Source organism: Larus michahellis, chromosome 1, assembly GCF_964199755.1.
Source record: "Larus michahellis chromosome 1, bLarMic1.1, whole genome shotgun sequence".
Lineage (NCBI taxonomy): Eukaryota > Metazoa > Chordata > Aves > Charadriiformes > Laridae > Larus > Larus michahellis.
The window spans coordinates 157,284,214-157,302,683 of NC_133896.1; the positions used below are offsets into that span (position 1 = coordinate 157,284,214).

The following is an 18,470-nucleotide window of genomic DNA, read 5'->3' on the forward strand; positions in this document are numbered from 1 at the left end:
TAGCTATGCAGGTAAGTGCTTGTGCTCCTTTTAAAAACCAAAAAAAAACCTGGCAACTTACAGAAGGTCTTTTCAGTTTGATAAAGTTCTGTGGGTGTGCAAGGCAGAAAATCAGTTTTAGAAAACAGAAATATTGTGCCCGAGTTGCACATTTTCGACTGCAATATATTTTTATTTTGCTACAGATTTTGTACTAAAACCGCTAAGATTTTGCACTGTGTTATGTATTATACCATATCTACTTCATATCTACTAGAAAATTACTCCTACTTCAGGAGCACTTTTTGAGATGGTTTTTGGGTACTGCTTACTGCTATTTTTTATCCTTTAACTGTAAGCCATTTCCCTTAAACTACAGGAAATTTTGTTCAAGCTAAAGCAAATAAGGTGTTAGCCTTTAATCCAAAGGTGACTCAGAGCTGCATTGTGATAATATTTAGAGAAGAATCTTATATTTGACAAGTTTAAGGCATTTTATGCCTTTGGGAGAGCTGGATAGACCAAATGGTCTCCCAGAAGGAATTAGCTCTACTTAGAAATTTTGCTTAAAAGCAGAGTCTGAAATTGAGAGGGCCCCCTTGAATAGCTTTCACATTAATAATTACATAGTTTGGCCAACAAAACCAAGGCCCTACAAATACTCTGTGACATTCTCCCTTTTCCATGTTCTTCATGGGCACAAGTCATCTTTAAAGTACATCTTTAAAATGATGGAAAGAAATTGCTCCTTAGACATGCCTTTTTTTCTCCATTGCCTACAAAAGGAGCCTTGGGTGAAGAGCTGCAGATGTTCAGGTTGCATCAGATGAATACAGGCCACACACAGAGGATAAGGTGCTCCCAAGAATCTTCCAGAAAACTTGGAAAGACATTAGCTTCTTGACGAGAAGTTGGATATGATTTTTGTGTATCACCCTGTTACATTGAAGTGTGGCTGTTCAGAAACATCCTTTGACAAAGGCCTGTAAACTGCTGGTTTTTCCCCTTTTATTTTGTTCTGAATCTGCCCTTTCTCAGTCATTCACATATCCAAGACTAGAAATGGAAATTACCTGTTATTCCTCTAAAATCCAGATGGGTTTCATTTGCCTTTAGAACCAGTTTAAATTTCACATTACTCTTTTCCTCTTTTCTCACATACTGACATGGACTCCATACAAACTTCTACTCCCTGCTGATCCTACAGGAATGTGCTCATTTTTGTGTGAGAGGGTCTACAGCAGTATTACTGATGAAGAGGAAACAATAGAAATGGTTTTTTCTCAAATGGATATTGATGGAAAATATTTTTTTTAAAAAAGGTATTAATTTAATATTCAAAAAAATCAAGGTTCTGGGATCAAAGGTGAAAAAATCAAGGCATGGGATTCAGTTGCCTAAATGGAAACGTTTAGAGCTACTTTAGGCATGTAGGGTATCTCTTTAGGAGCCTCCATCTGCCACTACAGGGGAATATACGTATCTGAGAGGCTTTGTAACACGTCTGCCAACATTTGACACTGGCATCTAAAATGATTGATCAAAGACTAGGGAGAATACCTTGAAGCAACACTGTGTGCCTATGTTTAGGAACAGAATCTTGCCTTTTCTTTTTAGCTTCATTTGTGAAAATTGCCACTGTGCCTTTTTTAACATCTAGTTTTATGTTTTCATTATTGTTTTTCTTCAGTGAAAGCCCATCTTCAATATATGTACAATATTGGTTTGTCTCAGATATTTGTCAGTAGGGCTTGCACAGAAACTGGCAAAAGATGTAACTCACAACCACCACTCACATGTAAAGCTCCAGGTGTACACATTCTTTTAGTGATTACTGGGGAAAAACATCTCTTGAGATAACTTATTCTGCTTGAAGGACAACTGTTTGTGGACTGATGATTGGAGAACTGGTGGGAAGAAGGTCAGAGCCTACACACTGGCAAGCTGAGGGAGTCATCAAACCCCGACACTTGGTGTCCTGGGGGAAGATCCTGCCCACAAGGAATGATACGGAAAGGTCACCACCCCATGTTCTCTAATGCCTATATTTTGAAGAGAAGTAGTGATGATCCTTAATAGAATAGAATAATACTTTTATAAGAAACATGCCTCACTGTGGGAAGACTCTGGAGACAGCAAAGCACCTTCACTGTAGATCCCAGTAGGATGCCAAAGTTTTGCAGAGGGCTGAGCCCCAAGACGTGTTCCTCTTTTTAATTTTTCTCTTGGTTAACTATGGGCAGTGCCCTGCCCAGCAGGCTGGCTGTGCTCAGCGTCCTTGGCACTGGACAAGGCTCTTAAAAGCCCTTATATCCAAAATCATTACACCATCTAACTTCTAGGCACTGTTCATTCTTTCTTTCCATTCCTCCAGACTGAAATCAACACATTATTTTTCTATGGACACGTAATGACTAACATGCACAGTAATGACAAGCACACACATAGTAGATTTTATAATCCTGACATTCCTTTGATGACTACTAACCTGAGCTACTAAAGCTCCGTAAGCAGTTCCAGTTGTCATCACAGATCAGACTTGGGATTGTACAAACTAAAGGTGATGAAAGTGTTGTATGAGATTTCTCTGTAAAAAAGCCCACCATCTTTCATTCAAGTCATTTCCTGGCAATACCCCTGTGAACGGCAGCGAGAATTTTGTGTGAGCAAGTATTGGTTGAAGATAGCAAGGCTAGATCTACACCCTGGGCATCTCTACTATGCTGTCGTTGTAAGAAGCAGCGCTGGGATGGAGCACACCCTTCATTCATAACAGCTACTGAATTGACGTCCTTTCTGGCCTTGATTTACATGAAATATTGCTGCTCTAGTCTCTTTGCTGTTGGAATATTGCTGAAAGGGAGAATTTTCCCCATTGTGGAATGGATAGGCTGTTCTGCTAAAGCAGTTCTTGTGTGCAGAGGGCATTGGCTTCACAAGAAAAACTGAGGTCTGGTACAGCCATTGGTGCCATCTGCCTCTTGTTCAAGTCCCTCCTGATGGTGCAGACGTACTCCTAGGGGCAGCTTTGCCAAGGCTGCTTCTTCAGAGCCGCATCCTCTCACACCTCCCTCGATTTCCCCAGCTTTGGGATGAGTCAGGTCAGAAGGCATATTTCTGCTGGCTGGCCACTGTCCTGGGGAAGGATGAAGTCAGTGAGCATTGCTTGGGCTCCTGCCTCCAGCCTCCTCCCAGAGGGGACTCTGGAGTTTTCTGGGGAGGCTGGAATGCTACAGCACAGTTGCTGACTGCTCTTCACGCCATCACAGGTCTACACCAGTAAGTGACCTCTTGCTTCTTTTCTTCCCTGCTGTAGCGGAGGCTGGTGCAAATACTTTCCTGTGCCAGAAAGAGCTGCAAACCCTTTCCATCGCATAGATGGGTCCATAGGATTTTCATTAACCTTACAATTCTGGGTGTAATACAACATCAACTCACACGAGTCAAATTTTTGCAGATGCTTTTTTCCATACATGGAAAAATTAATTTAACTTTTGTAAGAAGTTGCCTTAAAATACAACATAAGATACACACCACTTTTTCCATGGCTTCATTTTATGCTTTTGTAGAAGTAAGAAACCAGAACAGTGTTTCCTTAAGCAGAAGCTTTAAAAAGATTTTTTGTATTAGTAAGGGCAAAGATGCAGTAAAACAGGACATGCGTGGAGGGAACAACAAGCAAAGTTGGGTAAGGAACTCCTTCTCCTCTGCAAAGTTAACAATGACTGAATAGTAAATTGTTTTTTAATAAGTTTTGTATTCTCCTGGGCTATGGTTAAAGGGTTAATTTAACGCTTGACCCATTAAAACCGTTGAGTGCAGTGAGAACCTTGTAAGGCTGATCAGATGATTATTTCTGGAAGATAAGTGGTTGAAAACTGAGCCTCACTAGTTCAGGTAATCAAGGGAAATCGGCATAAAAGAGAAGATGCGGCTGAGTAAAGACAGAACGGCTACCTGAGATTCTATTACTTGTCGTCTTTCAAGCATAATAATGAGATTATAGTAACCCTAAACTGGCTGAAAACAGAAATCTGGCTGTCTGTCAAGTTCATTGTGTTGAGTTTTACAACACTCCAGATCTAGTTCCTCTGAACCTACAATAATTATACCAGGAAGACAGGCTCAAAGAAACCCTTTTCAACCTTGGACCTTTGTCAGGTTTTGGCTTATGACCAGAGTACTATTATTTATGTCATGGGAAAGAAAAAAGAAAAAAAAACCCACAACAAAAACATTGTTAATGTTTATTATTATTTTTTCATCATACAATTCTTAAAAAAATATTGCCACAAGACTTTCCTCACTCCAGCTGTCACACTGCCTTGTGACTTTCTGAATGAACTCGTTATTGAACCACGAGCCTCTTGGCTTCTCTGTGGTTATTCTAGTCAGAGCCTTTGGCTGTAATCATTTTTCACACCTTTAATTGACACGTGCCCTCACATCATACGCATGTGGGGTAGAGCTCCTTCTTTTTAAAAAAATTAAAAATGTCATGAGATACAGAGTCAAGGAGTCCATTATGTTAACTTCAAATTACATGTGCCTCCAGCCTCAACTAGTCTCAAACTCAGGTTGTTTTGTTGTGGAGAGAATTGTCTAAAGCAAGGGATGTGAGGTGCTGTTTTGAGACTGTTTTGGGACAGTAGTTGTAAGGTCGCGATTCAGGAAGGCTTTTAGGCACGTTTGAAGTCCAGTTGGCTTCAGCTCTGTTGGGCACGTCATTCCTCCTGCTCGGTGGGAGGCTCTACCTGCCCTTCCTTCTCTCTTGACTCATGCTTGTATAAATGCTTTTCCGGGTCGATGTAGGCTTGGGCTGCTAGTATGAAGAGATGTTTGTATCCATGCCTCACTTCAGACTGTGAAGAAAATAATCAGTTTAAAAGTCGGTAATTACTGTGCAAAGAGCTGTGTGAGACGGAGGTGTTACTAGCCTGTTCCTGGGCTGTTGCTGTTCTGAGGGCAAATCTGGCGGGGTGATCCTGGATGAGTCAGGCAGCTGGCTTTAACCTGGCTGCTTTCCGCCAAAGTGCTTTGCAGGATAGTTCACGCAGCCAGAGCTGCTGAAGCCATAACCTCCTGTGGTGGTCAGGGACCGGCATCTCCACGCCGTTACCGCTTTCACTTAGTACGGCTGGAAGGGGGGAACTTACTTACTTAAGCTGGAACTTACACAGCTTCAAGCCTCCGTGCAAAAGATGCTGATCTCCTGGCCCTTGGTGCCAGCAGATGCGCTCTTTTGCCCCTACGTGTTTTGTAGTCTTGTGAGATGATTTAATTCAGCCTCCGAAGACCCCTTTCCCCTGGTCTAAACTGTAACTCCCAGAGGGAGCCAGAGCATAGGAATGGCAGTTTGCAATTCCAAAAAGTCCTTGAGACTCAGATCAGGCCCTCAGCACAAGCGTAGGCTTAGGAATGTGATTAAATGCTTTGTTCAATGGAGACCTGTGCTTGTAGCAAGTATATTTCAAGCAGACACACAGACATTCAGCATTTGTTAAGGGCTGCACCCGCTGCAGGCGCTTTCATGATTTTTCATAGACTATGGGCTTGTGACATCGTTCGTTAAGATGCCTTTATTCCCATTTTTAGCTCCCAAATACCCAAGTAGAAAAAAACATTGGTCACCCTGCAAAGTCAAGTTAGAAAATACTTACATATTTTGAGCTTCCTTTAAAATGTGTTTTAGCAGCTATAAGCCAGGCCAGTAATCGGCATCACTATCATGGGAAAATTCTCCAACATGCACCAGTGCTAGAATTGCTATTGACATATCACGAACTACTGTTTATGCCATAGGGGTAATGACTATCACTGAGCTTCCTTCCATGATTGCCACGAAGTAGCAGCCACTACTAAATATTTTTTAAGTCCTAAATACTTCTTAAGTCCTTAACAATGGACTTAGGAGCCTAATTTTAGATGCACCTATTTCTTAAATGTGAGTTTTGTATCTTGGTGCTTTTCCTGGCCACATCCTATGGGCCTTTCTCATGTGAGCCACACAGAATAGTCCTGTGGCCTTAACCTTAAAACTGAACAGATTTTTTGGCAGCAGTGCGTTTGAAGAAGCACACAGTGGATGTATTTATTGCAGATATATCTTTCCTGTTTGTTCCTAAAAATAGGATTCTGTTCCTCGTAACTAATAACCAAGGCCCACAGAACCACCAAGTTTATGTCAAAGCAGAGCTAAATTATTAACAGCCTTTGCAGTTTCAGGAAGGGCCTGGTTCTCATAAGTCAAAGTCTATTCAATGATGGCTCTGCAGTTCATAAATCACTGACTGTGAGAAATGGAAATACACTGTACTACAGTATTTGTAATTAATACAGGGTCTGTGGTGCCAAACCTTCAGAGCCCTCCAAAAGAGCATTTCGGGCTGCTGCTTAATATAGCTCAGTGTAGAACTAGCCCAGGAAGATAGAGTACTGAAGTTAAACAGATTGAGGAATTTGGCAGCAAATCAGGTTTTTTTTCACTGCAAAATGATGGTTCATCAAAATGGAACCATTTCATGGAAGTGTATGTTTTAGCAAAGCTGCCCTGGGAAAGTTTAACCAACCTAAGAGGAGAGGGCTGGTCATTGTGAAGGGAGACAACAGCTTGAGCCTCAGCAGTGAGCTGGGCTGAATGCCTGCAAACAGCTACTTTTTATTTTACTGCACCATTCTATTTAAAAAAAAAAAAGGAAAAAGCAACATTCGTGAGAGTTCAGTCACTCAAAAAAAAAAAAAACCCACTCTGAAATCTTGGATGTGAAATGCTAAAGCTTCTTCCCTTCCTGGGTTGTACAGAGAAAGATCCCAGCAGAGCCCAAGCTGTCCAGAGGACACAGGGGTGCAGGGTTTGGACAGGAGGCTGCCCAAACACTCCCACGCACGCTGCTTTGGTCTTCCCTCCCCGACCACCTACCTGACTCTGTATCTACTCTCATGGACTCGGGAGCAGCTCACAGAGCCTACATTTCCGCCATTTTCAGTAAATATGCCTGGTTAGGTGAAAGACGCCTCCATTTTCATTGAATATGCCAGGTTAGATGAAAGACATTAATGTCCGTTTGCATGTGGAATAGCAGGTTCTGCTAAGGTAGAACTAAGAGACTCATTCTTCTGTCCTATAAATATACTAGTTCATATATACCTGACACAGTTCAGTTACTATTTTACCCTCACATGGATTTAGGACCTCATCTTCATATATTTCCTTAAAAAAAACCCCAACCAAATACAAAAACAAAACCAAAATTTACTCGCATGAATAAGCAGAACAGGAACATGAAAAGAAACAGGAATGCTTGAAGAGCAGCTCGAGCCCTGGAAGTGAGGAGTTAAGCACGCTTTGCTTCAATTACCTCAGTATTAGCAACTCTAAAAAAAAGAACGTTTGCAATATTTAATGAACCTCTGCAGTGATGTTACGGCCAAATATTATGAAGGAGTTATGAGGAAACTGCAGAGCTAATAGAACTGAATTGAAGCAAGGATTTTTAGAAATGACTTAATCTGGGGCTTGAAAACTGAAAGAACTTTTATCCTTGTTGAAAAACTGCTGGCTCCCTTCACCCAAACATATTTATATAGATATTTAACTGATTTCACTAGTGAACAAGCTAATGTATTCTAGAACAATTTATTTTAAAATGTGAACTGTAAAATTATGCTACAAAGTTTATTAAACTTTCAGGTGTTACATTTTGACATTCTCAGATCTTTCCTTTAACAATGACAGAATGCTACACAAAAATACTGCATTTCATCTGGTGTAGGTCTTTATCTTATCTTGACAGATTATTGCTGGTTAAATTGTAGAGCTGACTTAAAGGCAGGACTCTTCAAGGGAGTGAGAAATTAAGGCTTCACCAAATGGTAATAAAGCTATTAAAAATGCAAACAGCAAACAGCTACACTGTACAGGTTAGACAGCTAATCCAAACTAGCAGTTTAAAAAAGCAGAGCAATTACACTTTTATTTAAATGCAAGGAATATGAGCAAGAATAGAATGAGGTGCCTTGTTTAAATGCATTCTTTTGAATATTTATTAGAAATAATACATGTAGTTAAGCCACTTATCTGATTTCAGTGAATAAGTAAAATGCAAAAGATCAATTTTCATAATTATACTAAAGAAGTCTGTCTTTCATAAAAATCTCATTAATAACACCATTATTACTGAAAAAATATCTCAGTATTATTATTGTTATTCTAATTATCAGCAAAATGCTACTGATAATGTTGTCATAAAATTCCTTTTTAGTATCCTATTAAGGAAGATAGACTAAGTAGTGGTTTAAGTTAAATCTAGATCCTAAGTGGCATTTAAAAAAAAATCTTCTTTGTGTATTTGGATAAAATACATTATGTGTATAATTACAGAAATTACTTCAGGTTTAGCAAACAAGAGATATATAGATAATGCATGCGTGCATACGTATTGTTATATCTATAGAACGATATAGCCAGCTCAGTAGGAAACACCGAGGCATGCAAGCATAGTAACAAAATGCTGCCCAAGGACAAAAATAGTTTCTCAGCAAAATTGTAAAGAACAGCCATTTTCACTTATTTGTTATTATCAGAGGGCCTGCCAATACTCACTATTTTTTTAGTGCCCACCTGGATTTAATAAATTGCTAAAAAGCTTGAGGTCGCCTAGAAATTAATAGTAGAAATATTAATATTAGGGCACGTTATCTTACATGGGAAGGAAATTATAGCTGCTCACATCCATTATCCAGCGCGCTTCAAAACTAGGCCAGCGTGGGTTGCAGCACAGAGGAGGGAGCAGGAAGGATTTTTGGAGCTGGGACCTGACAGTTTTCCATCCTTACGGCAGACAAGGACCTGGACAGCCAGCACGGCTAGAGAAGAAGAAAATTTATTCCTGACATGTAAGTCATAATATATGGGCTGGCACTGTGTCCAGGAGCTCCACGCATGGACCAGAACCTTGGCATGTGAGTTCCGAGACAGACAGGACAGTTGGTTCCCCACCCAAAAAGTTGATTAATAAACAATAGTTGTGGTAGCAACCAGCCAATCAAAAACACGTACACAGGCTTCTTTGGGAGGTCTGCAGTAGTGAACAGCATTCTGAAGCAGGAGACACACCTGGAGGATGAAAAGACAGTTGGAAAAGTTGCACAAGTTTTCATGGGAAGGCAGTCTGCAACCCTGCTGCCCTCTCTGAGTTTCCACACCATAGAAAAGAAATGTGCCACTGGCAGCATAGCAATCTTATAGCCCTTATATTTGGGAAGATAATCATAGAATCATAGAATCATAAAACGGTTTGGGTTGGAAGGGACCTCAAAGACCATCTAGTTCCAACCCCCTGCCATGGGCAGGGACACCTCCCACTAGACCAGGCTGCTCAAAGCCCCATCCAGCCTGGCCTTGAACACTTCCAGGGATGGGGCATCCACAACTTCCCTGGGCAACCTGTTCCAGTGCCTCACCACCCCCACAGGAAAGAATTTCTTCCTAATATCCAATCTGAATCTCCCCTCTTTCAGTTTAAAACCGTTACCCCTCATCCTATCGCTACCCTCCCTGACAAAGAGTTCCTCCCCACCTTTCCTGTAGGCCCCCTTTAGGTATTGGAATGTTGTGACACGTGTTCAGGTTTCTTGAGATTTTCATTGATTTAGATGGTTCTGGCAGCTTCTGGTTCTGCCTTCAGAGACACAGTGACTTAAATAATAGTGGAAATAAGTTCATTTGATGGTCACGAAGAGGCTGGTGTCTGGGAGGCAATGAAAAGAGTAGGCTTGAAAGATGCTTTTCTGAACAGATCTTGATTATTAATAAATGCATCTCCTTACATGCATAAAAACATATGGTGGGCAGTGGCTGGGCGAATGGATATTTACCAGAGGGCTACTTAAGCAATGCCTACTGGCACAATTAAGAAGGATCTAAGCAACAGTGCAAGGCTTTTCATGACCAGGGTTGGAAATAAGCAGATGCCTAAGTAGATCACAGACTGGTTTTCTGTTAGGACATGTATTATCTTTTGTTAATTGGTATCACGTTCTGAAAAAAACTCCTGGCAAGTGAAATTTCTCTGTATCTATAGCTTGACTGCCTTCTCCTGTCTTAAAACACTTGAAGCAGAGAAAGTCAAGTAACTTTCAGAAACAACTTTCAGTGTATTGAAATCACTGGATGCAATAGAGATAGTTATCCCAATGTGTCACAGGTGGCATTTACCACTATGCATGAGTGTTAAAGCAAACAGAAACAGCTTTTATCACAGCAGAATGTCATGATCTGCACTTAGGGTTCAATCTTTCCATCCACTATGTGGGCACAAATTGACATGCCTCAGAGAGTAGGATTGAATTCTCCACTTATTTTAGAAAGTGTTCTAAAAATACAATCAATATAGGGGGTTGTAAAAATAACCTCTTTTTTTTTTTTTTTTTACTTGCTAGGAAGAACTGTGCATAAATTATGGCTTTATTTTCTTCTACTTGAGAATTATGTAAGTTGTACGAAAAGCTCAAAATAATTTAATACAACCATTGTGCTTTTGCATCTGTGTGTCTCTAGTGATTTCTTTTTTCCTCCCTTTTTCTTGTCCCCCCTTTCCCTTGTTCTCTGTCTTCCACCCTGTGTCTCTCGGTCTCTCTCTCGGTGACACACACGCACACACACACACACGCTCTCCAGTAGCAAGGGCACATGCGGTAGGCAACCCCCAATTTTCCCACTTGAAAGTGTTCCTGTGGCTTCCAGTATGATTTTTCTCAGCTTTTACATATAACCACCTACCTCTGCAAGACAATTGATTTCTGTTGATCTCTTGGGTGCACGCTTAGGGCAGGTTTCACTTAGTCAATCTCTGTCTCCATCCCACTGTTTGGATTTATTGCAGATACTTTATAAGCAGTGGCTAATTTTAAGGAGGAAGAATACAAACAAAATAGTAGTAAGAGCGCATTATCTTCAAGAGAATAACTGTCTCTTTTTGTCTAGCACTATTTCTGCTACTGTAACAAAGCAGATGGTAATTAACCTGGGACCCGACGATTCCTCACATTTGGGCTAAACCCTGCAATTTTCCGGTCCAAAAGCCCTCACTGCATTTTCTTTGGGAAACGGTTAAAACTTTTATAACGGCAAAGCTTCTGTCCCCGAGTCTGCCCGGGAACATGGGGTTCCTGGGGCTGTGTGTGCAGTTAAACCTGAGCTCACAAAACCAGCGACAAAACTCATTCTAACCTGGGTGTGCTCGCACCCTCGCAGACCTTAATTATGTGATCACAAAACTCCCCCCCAAAATCCCACAGATTTTGTCTACAAAGTGGGGCACGGGTGGCATTTTACAATATTCTTTTAGTCTAAACCAACTACTTTAATTTATGTGTCAGAACCTTTATTGCTGTAATCTCTCTTCTCTCGAACATTCACATTAACAAATTGATCAGCCTTGATGTGCTATGTACTTACTGAAAGGAAAATCTTGTTTTCTTTTGGAGATGGTACTTCAGAAGTGTAAGCGCTTAGAAATGTCTTTTAACAAGTTGAATGTCTTATTTGTTTTTCTATCTCCCACACAAAGCCGTACCTACTTCATGTTTTTCCTGTGACCAGTTCTTAAACTGTTTTAAAGCTCATATTCACTCCTCTGTGTGTCAGATCTCTTTTTCTTCTTTTTCTTCTCCTTTTCCTTTTCTTCTCCTCACCTGTCCTTCTTTCCTTCTTTCCTTTTCCCTTTTCCTTTTTCATAGGAATTTGCACTTGTTTGTTGCTGATTCACAAGTCAATAGCATCTCAATAATTCAGTGAGAATAATTTGAAAAAATATTTTCTCAGAAAAATATTTGGAATATATATGTGCATTCAGGTGTTCCCTTTTCACATTTTAATGAGCACAAACACAGAAATAATACTTATAGTAGATATTCATGCTGCAGTGAGCTCCTGAAACATCATCTTTTGTACAGAAGTGCCACAGCTTCTTAAGACTGCTTATATGCATGAAAAATCAAATCTGGACACTTAGACACTTTTGAAGACTTGAAACAAAACATTAGTGAAATAATTGCTGAATCCAGGAAATTACTGCGAAGTGATATGTGACACGTAACGTCTGTCAGTGTTACTGCGGGTGGATGTACCTCGGGCCAGATCGTGGCCAGCCACTGAGCTTTGCAGGAGAGACAGAGCGGGCTTCAGGAGCTAGATAGCATTTTTCTTGCTTAAAATTATCTTTCTGTGCTTTACTGCTGATCTGGCTGCTGTGTCCCTGATCCCAGGATAGGGAAAAATAAGATTTTGTCGTCACTTTATTTTGTAATCACTGGATGTTAGGCTCAGTCCAAAAAAGGCTACTCCAGCCTTTGGAAGTCAGGGCCAACTCATGACTGCTCCTGCTTTGCTCCACAGAGCAAAATCAGCCTTGGGGAATAGGAACAGAGCACCTTGGATGCACAAAAAGAAGCACTCGCTTCGAAACACACATCAGGGAGTATTTGACAAATCGTCCATTGAAAGTTACAGGGAAACAACATCCATTAATGCTCTCCAAGCAGTCCTTAGACACATCTGTAATCCTTTCTCCACCTGTATTATCATGGACTACAACACTTGTTTCCTTCGATTTCTAAATGTGATGTAACCTTTTAACTCCAAATCTCTTATTTTCTCTGTTATATGCTTCAGGTTCTCCACAACAGTTCCTGTAAATGTCAGCATGGCTCCATATGTAATTTCTCTTCACTCATGGCTGCTGTTAACATAACATTACGCAGAAAAACATATACCCCATCTCTCCAGGCCCTCCACCCCAATTTCTCTCCTAATATTGGAGGTGTATTATGACTTTTATTTCTATTTGGCACTTTAGGGGAAGGGTATGTTTATAATTTTTACAATGCATATGCTTATGTTTAAAGTGTATTTTCTGTCTCTGAGTAGGAAGGCAAATAACCATTATCAGTCACTACTTATTAAATAAAATTGTAGCTAGTAAACAGCCAACTTTAACCATTTTAAAGTCCAGCCATTCAGTTAGTATGACATTCCCATCTAGGAGATATTTACCTTTAAGGAAAATTACAAAAAGAAAGGGTACATGGGAAGGGGAGAGGAGGGACAGAATGATTCATAGGAAGAGTCGTGGCTCCTGCAGAGCTATTCTTTGTTTCACAACACAATCTGCACTGTAATCCTGTCTGCTCAAAAAACAGTGTAAAAGGATCTGTTATTTCACCCCTCATTTACATGGTAAGAGTGTGTTGTGATCCCCAACTGCTGAAGAAAGAAAATACAGTAGCCCAGTCTCCTAATTTGACCCCTTTCTTTATGAAAAAGCTTGTTACTGTAAACATAAGTCTGGCTAATAGTCCTTGAAAACACTGTTCTTTTTGTCATTGTTGTGACAAGCATCAGCCTGCATTGGCTGTGAGATTTGCCCTCACTTCATGGTCCATGGCTCTCTTAAAGCTCACTCTGTCCAGGCCAGTGTAGCTGGCTAGCTGACCCAGCGTGTACATAACTGTGCTGCACAGATATACTTCTGGCATGTCATCTTCATTGGCTTGGGGCTCCTCAAACCACTAGGACTCCTGGGGGAACGCGGTTCTTTTAGCTGCATAAACTTCACAGAATCACAGAATGGTTGATGCTGTAAGCGACCTCCAGAGGTCATCTGGTCTGACACTCCATGCACAGTCCCAGCTCTTTCAGTCTGTCCTCATATGGGAGGTACTCAGTCCTTTAATCATCTTCACAGCCCTTCATTGGACTTCCTCCAGTGTGTCCATGTCTCTCTTGTACTGGGGAGCCCAGAACTGGACGCAGTACTCCCCCTGTGGCCTCACCAGTGCTGAGGAGAGGGAAATGATTACCTCCCTCGACCTATTGGCAATACTTGCTAATGCAGCTCAGGATACCATTAACCTTCTTTGTGACAAGGACACATTGCTGGCTCAAGTTCAAATTGGTGTCCACCAGGACACCCAGGTCCTTTTCTGTGGAGATGCTTTCCAGCTGGGCAGCCCCCAGCATATACTGGTACCTGGTTCCTCCCCAGGTGCAGGACTTTCCACTTCATAGAATCATAGATTGGTTTAGGTTGGAAGGGACCTTAAAGATCATCTATCTTTAGGCCCTGCCATGGGCAGGGACACCTCCCACTAGACCAGGTTGCACAAAGCCCCATCCAGCCTGGTCTTGAACACTTCCAGGGATGGGGCCCCAACAACTTCTCTGGGCAACCTGTTCCAGTGCCTCACCACCCTTATAAGTGAAAAATGCCTTCCTAATATCTAATCTAAATCTACCCTCTTCCGAGTTTGAAGCCACTACATATAGGATAGCATCATGCTCTTGTAAAAACTCCCTCTCCAGCTTTCTGGTAGGTGCCCTTCAGATACTGGAAGGCTGCTGTAAGGTCTCCCCGGAGCCTTCTCTTCTCCGGGCTGAACAACCCCATTCTTACTTTGCTTTGCTTGTGTGCATGGCTTTTGCTTTTCTTATTAAACTGTCTTTATCTCAACTCATGAATTTTCTTACTTTTACTCTTCTGATTCTCTCCCCCATCCCACCATGGTGGGAGTGAGCAAGTGGCTGTGTGGTCCTGGTTGCCGGCTAGAATTAAATCATGACACCTCCAAAGACTGTGTGCTGCAAAGGCAGCTGCCCAGATCTTCTGCAGAAGCATAGTCTGTCTGAGCTCCTTGGCACTTCTGCATTGCACATGGACCACCTCAGTCTGCTCGGTTTAAGAGCGCCCAATCCATTTTGATGGAGTGGTATCCAAAAGACAAAGAAGAGGCCTCCTTTGGCTCACACCACATGAACAAAAAGTGAAACAACAGATTCAAACAACATTGATTCCAAAGCTCAGGCAAAAATGCACTCTAACCCTTTTCTGCAGTGCTCCCACAGGGATCAGAGACTCTGACAATGTTTGAACCTATAGCCCCCACAAGGTAGCCCCCTAATACTAGATCCGTGCATCACTCAACTGGCACATTCTTCATCCATCTTGCCGATGCTGTAAGAGGAATACCACTACATGGTTCTTAGCAAGAGGGTATACAAGAAGGTGAAGGACTTCAGCTTCATGATTAGGCTCCCACTGAGGAGTGCACAGTCTTAGCAAAAAAGGTTTTGTTTATTTTTGAGGGAGAAAGAGAATGCCTTTTCCAGGACTTAGGTGGCATTTAGATCCCTTTGAATGCATTTAGACCATAAAGTATCTCAGGCAAGGGATTAGTCACCAAAATTTCCAGGCTCAAGGTTTCTAAAGGTGTTTGAAAGCTAACTTTGGGCAACTAACAAACTCAGGCTGAACAGTGAGGCACCCAGTGTTTTGGGCAGTTACTGAGGAGTAGAGGAAAAATAGCCTTGGACACCCCAGGATGTTGCCTAAAGCATTAATCGACACTCACTGGAGAGCAGTGCTGTGATCACTTGTTCAAACTCTGGCGGTTTCTCAGTCTAAAACAAAGATCATAGAATCATAGAATCATAGAATCTTCATGGTTAGAAAGGACCTTTGAGATCATCAAGTCCAACCATACACACACCAAAAAAAAAAAAAGAACAACCACCCACAAACAAACAACCTACAATCTCTGCCACCAGAGCATGCCCTGAAGTGCCAAATCTACACGTTTCTTAAACACCTCTAGGGATGGTGACTCAACCACCTCCCCGGGCAGGCTGTTCCAGTGCCTGACCTCTCTTTCAGTAAAGTAATTCTTCCTAATATCTAACCTAAACCTCCCCTGCTGCAGCTTCAGACCATTTCCTCTGGTCCTGTCATTATTCACCTGGGAGAAGAGGCCAACACCCACCTCTCTCCAACCTCCTTTCAGGTAGTCGTAGAGGGCAATGAGGTCTCCCCTAAGATAGCCCTTGCCATTACTTGGTGGCTTCAAGAACTTCATCAGGTATTGCGTTCACACCAGTGCTTATGCTGTATTCACGCGGTATTTATGATGCCATTACAGAACAGTTGCCATTGTAATATATGTTCTGAAAACTGGCAATGAATCTCATCTGGCTATGTCCAAATGAGGTAGAACAATCTGATGTCAAGTATTTTTTACTTCTGTTAACCAGGTATATTGAAGACAGATTTACTTTTTATTTTTCACTGAAATCTTCTTGAAGTGGGATTTTATGATGCCATTTGTATTAGCATTATATTTTACAGCTTCCTGTTTTCATTGCTATATAAAGAGAGAGGTTTCCTACTTATGAACTAAAAAAGATGCGTTGTAGTTTTTCCTATTCCAGATAAGGTATTGGCAAGTTTATTCAAACACAGAAGGGAAGATAAATGCACTCTGTATCAAGGTCAAAGTAAGCGTATGATAATTTCAAGTGTTGACAATTTAAAACATGTTCTCTAATGCTGCTAAGAAGTTTTCCTAAATAAGTAGCTTCTACTAATATTGTGCTATGCTACTCATACAATAATGCCTAAGACCCAATAAAGGCCTAAAAAGAATATAAAAATTTCTTAAATAACCATGAGTCAAATTTTCCACCTATGCAGACCTTTAGATGTTAATGGAGCTTCACAAGTGGTAATGCAGATTATTAGACCTAGTCGCATCTACAAGACAACCCGAAAAAATACAGTCGCTAAGGTGAGGCTGCTGGCTAATATATTTCCTTGAAACTTTAGTTATACAACTCTGAAAAATAGCCTGCTGAGCAGAAATCGAAAACATAATGGGAAGACTCTAGGAGCAACAACTGAGGAAAGCAGAAACTGAAATTTTATCTAAACTCAGATTTTAAATATTTAGATTGTTTTTAAATCTAAACTATCCTTTTCTGCTGATTTTTTTTACAAACGTTCAGGAAAGCAAAATACTCTTTATTTTTCCTGTATATAATTCAGGCTTATGGATGTAGTATATCTCAGATGGCAAGACCGCTTATCCTCTCAGTTTTTCCCAGAAGCAGTTTCACAGTAAGACGTAGTCTGCTGGGACAAAGAAGTACCCTGTTCATCTTTAAACCACAGAAATCCCATCAGGTTTTCTTCTTTCATATCATATGCTATTTAAAGCCCACTCTAAAATCACGAATAAACTAGAAAATGAAGCCAGGCTTCATCCGCCTCCCAGAATCTGCTGGATGCTCACCAGCTTGTGCATGAATGCAACTTTTGAATACCAACTGCAGCCTCTGAGGAAGACAGTCACAAGGAGCTGACTGCCAGGCTTGGGTTGGACCCTGTGCACCCTTTTTGGTGTCGGGTTCACACCGACACTTCAGTTCTTGAGGACTCTGCAAAGGATCCTCATCCCTGCGTTCGTTTGACTTATTGACACAGGGCTATCACCAATAAAAGAACCACAAGTCTACGTTTTACTGAAGGCCATGACTTGCAGATTTTCTTTCTCAGACATATATGTGGATATATTGCTATTAGTAACTCACATCCTGTTGTTTCCCTGCACGCCCCAATTTTGAGGACAGTGACCTGAAATCCCTCCCTATCCCATCTCCACAGAGGGAGCAGACTTTATTCCTGCTCCCTCAGAAAAAGGCACATTGCAGGTATCTTCTACACACAGCCACTTTTCCCCCAGTTACATTGAATTTGTCTCCACTGGCACCCTGTAATAGCACAGCAGCTCATACAGTATCTTGACTATTTAAAGAAACTTCCCTCTCTCCCTGACTGCTGCCTCCCTCAGCCAAGCTCACCTACTGCCTTCATTTCTGGGCAGCAGAGAAAGAGAACGATGTACTGATGGTACCCACGAGAGGAACACGTGCCTGTCTCTGTGGCCTTCAGCGTTTGTTGCTTCTTCTTGTTCGCCTGTTCACTCTTGCAGGGATCTAGCTCTGTCTTCTCCAGATCAGAAAATGTAGAGGGACCCACAGTCGGTGGCAAATGTGTGTGGCAACCTCAACAGTGCAGCCAGAATCAGGCTTCTGAGGATGCAAGGCACAGATCCTTCCAAAATAGGGTGAATTTTGCTGTAGCCGCCTCTAAATCTTCCTCCTTCCCTGGCCTAGGATTCCATGGAGTTGTTGCTATCGCCTGTCCATAAATTGGAGACTGGACCCAACGTAACTCAGTTTGCGAACGTATTAATACATGTTTTTAGTTTGGGGGGGAGCACAGTGAGGAACAGCACCATGGAGCAAAGATTCTGCCAAGCACCAAGCAAAGCCTTGGTAGCTCTGCATTTATGCAAAACTGACAAAACTGTGTGGGCATCATTTTCATAACCACGTATTCCCAAGGAACCCCTCCTGAGAGGCCTGGGGAGCAAACAAAGATCTGGTCTTGGCATTCAGGAGGACTTAGAGATATGTGTCACATGCAATTACTAGCATTAGTAGATGCCATTGCCATGTACTTATATTACTATGTTTTATACTTATATTATATAATTTATAACTTTTCTTAATATTTTAATGACTCAAAAATGTGAAAGATGTGCCAGAAAAAGCCCAAAGAAGACACGATGTGCTACTTCCCCAGAATAGCATAAAGTCT

The 18,470-nt window shown here is 41.4% G+C and overlaps 1 long non-coding RNA gene across 2 annotated transcripts in view; it reads right to left on the bottom strand.

Moving 5' to 3' along the window:
- Positions 1 to 7,543: 7,543 nt before the first annotated feature.
- The window catches only part of LOC141732402 (uncharacterized), a 52,337-nt gene continuing 41,410 nt past the window's right edge, over positions 7,544 to 18,470 (bottom strand). For both annotated transcript variants that reach the window (XR_012584089.1, XR_012584088.1), the window contains exons 5-6: positions 10,760 to 10,880; positions 7,544 to 9,094 (exon numbers count right to left, since the gene is read on the bottom strand). This is a non-coding gene — a long non-coding RNA (uncharacterized LOC141732402). The remainder of the gene's footprint in view (positions 9,095 to 10,759; positions 10,881 to 18,470) is intronic.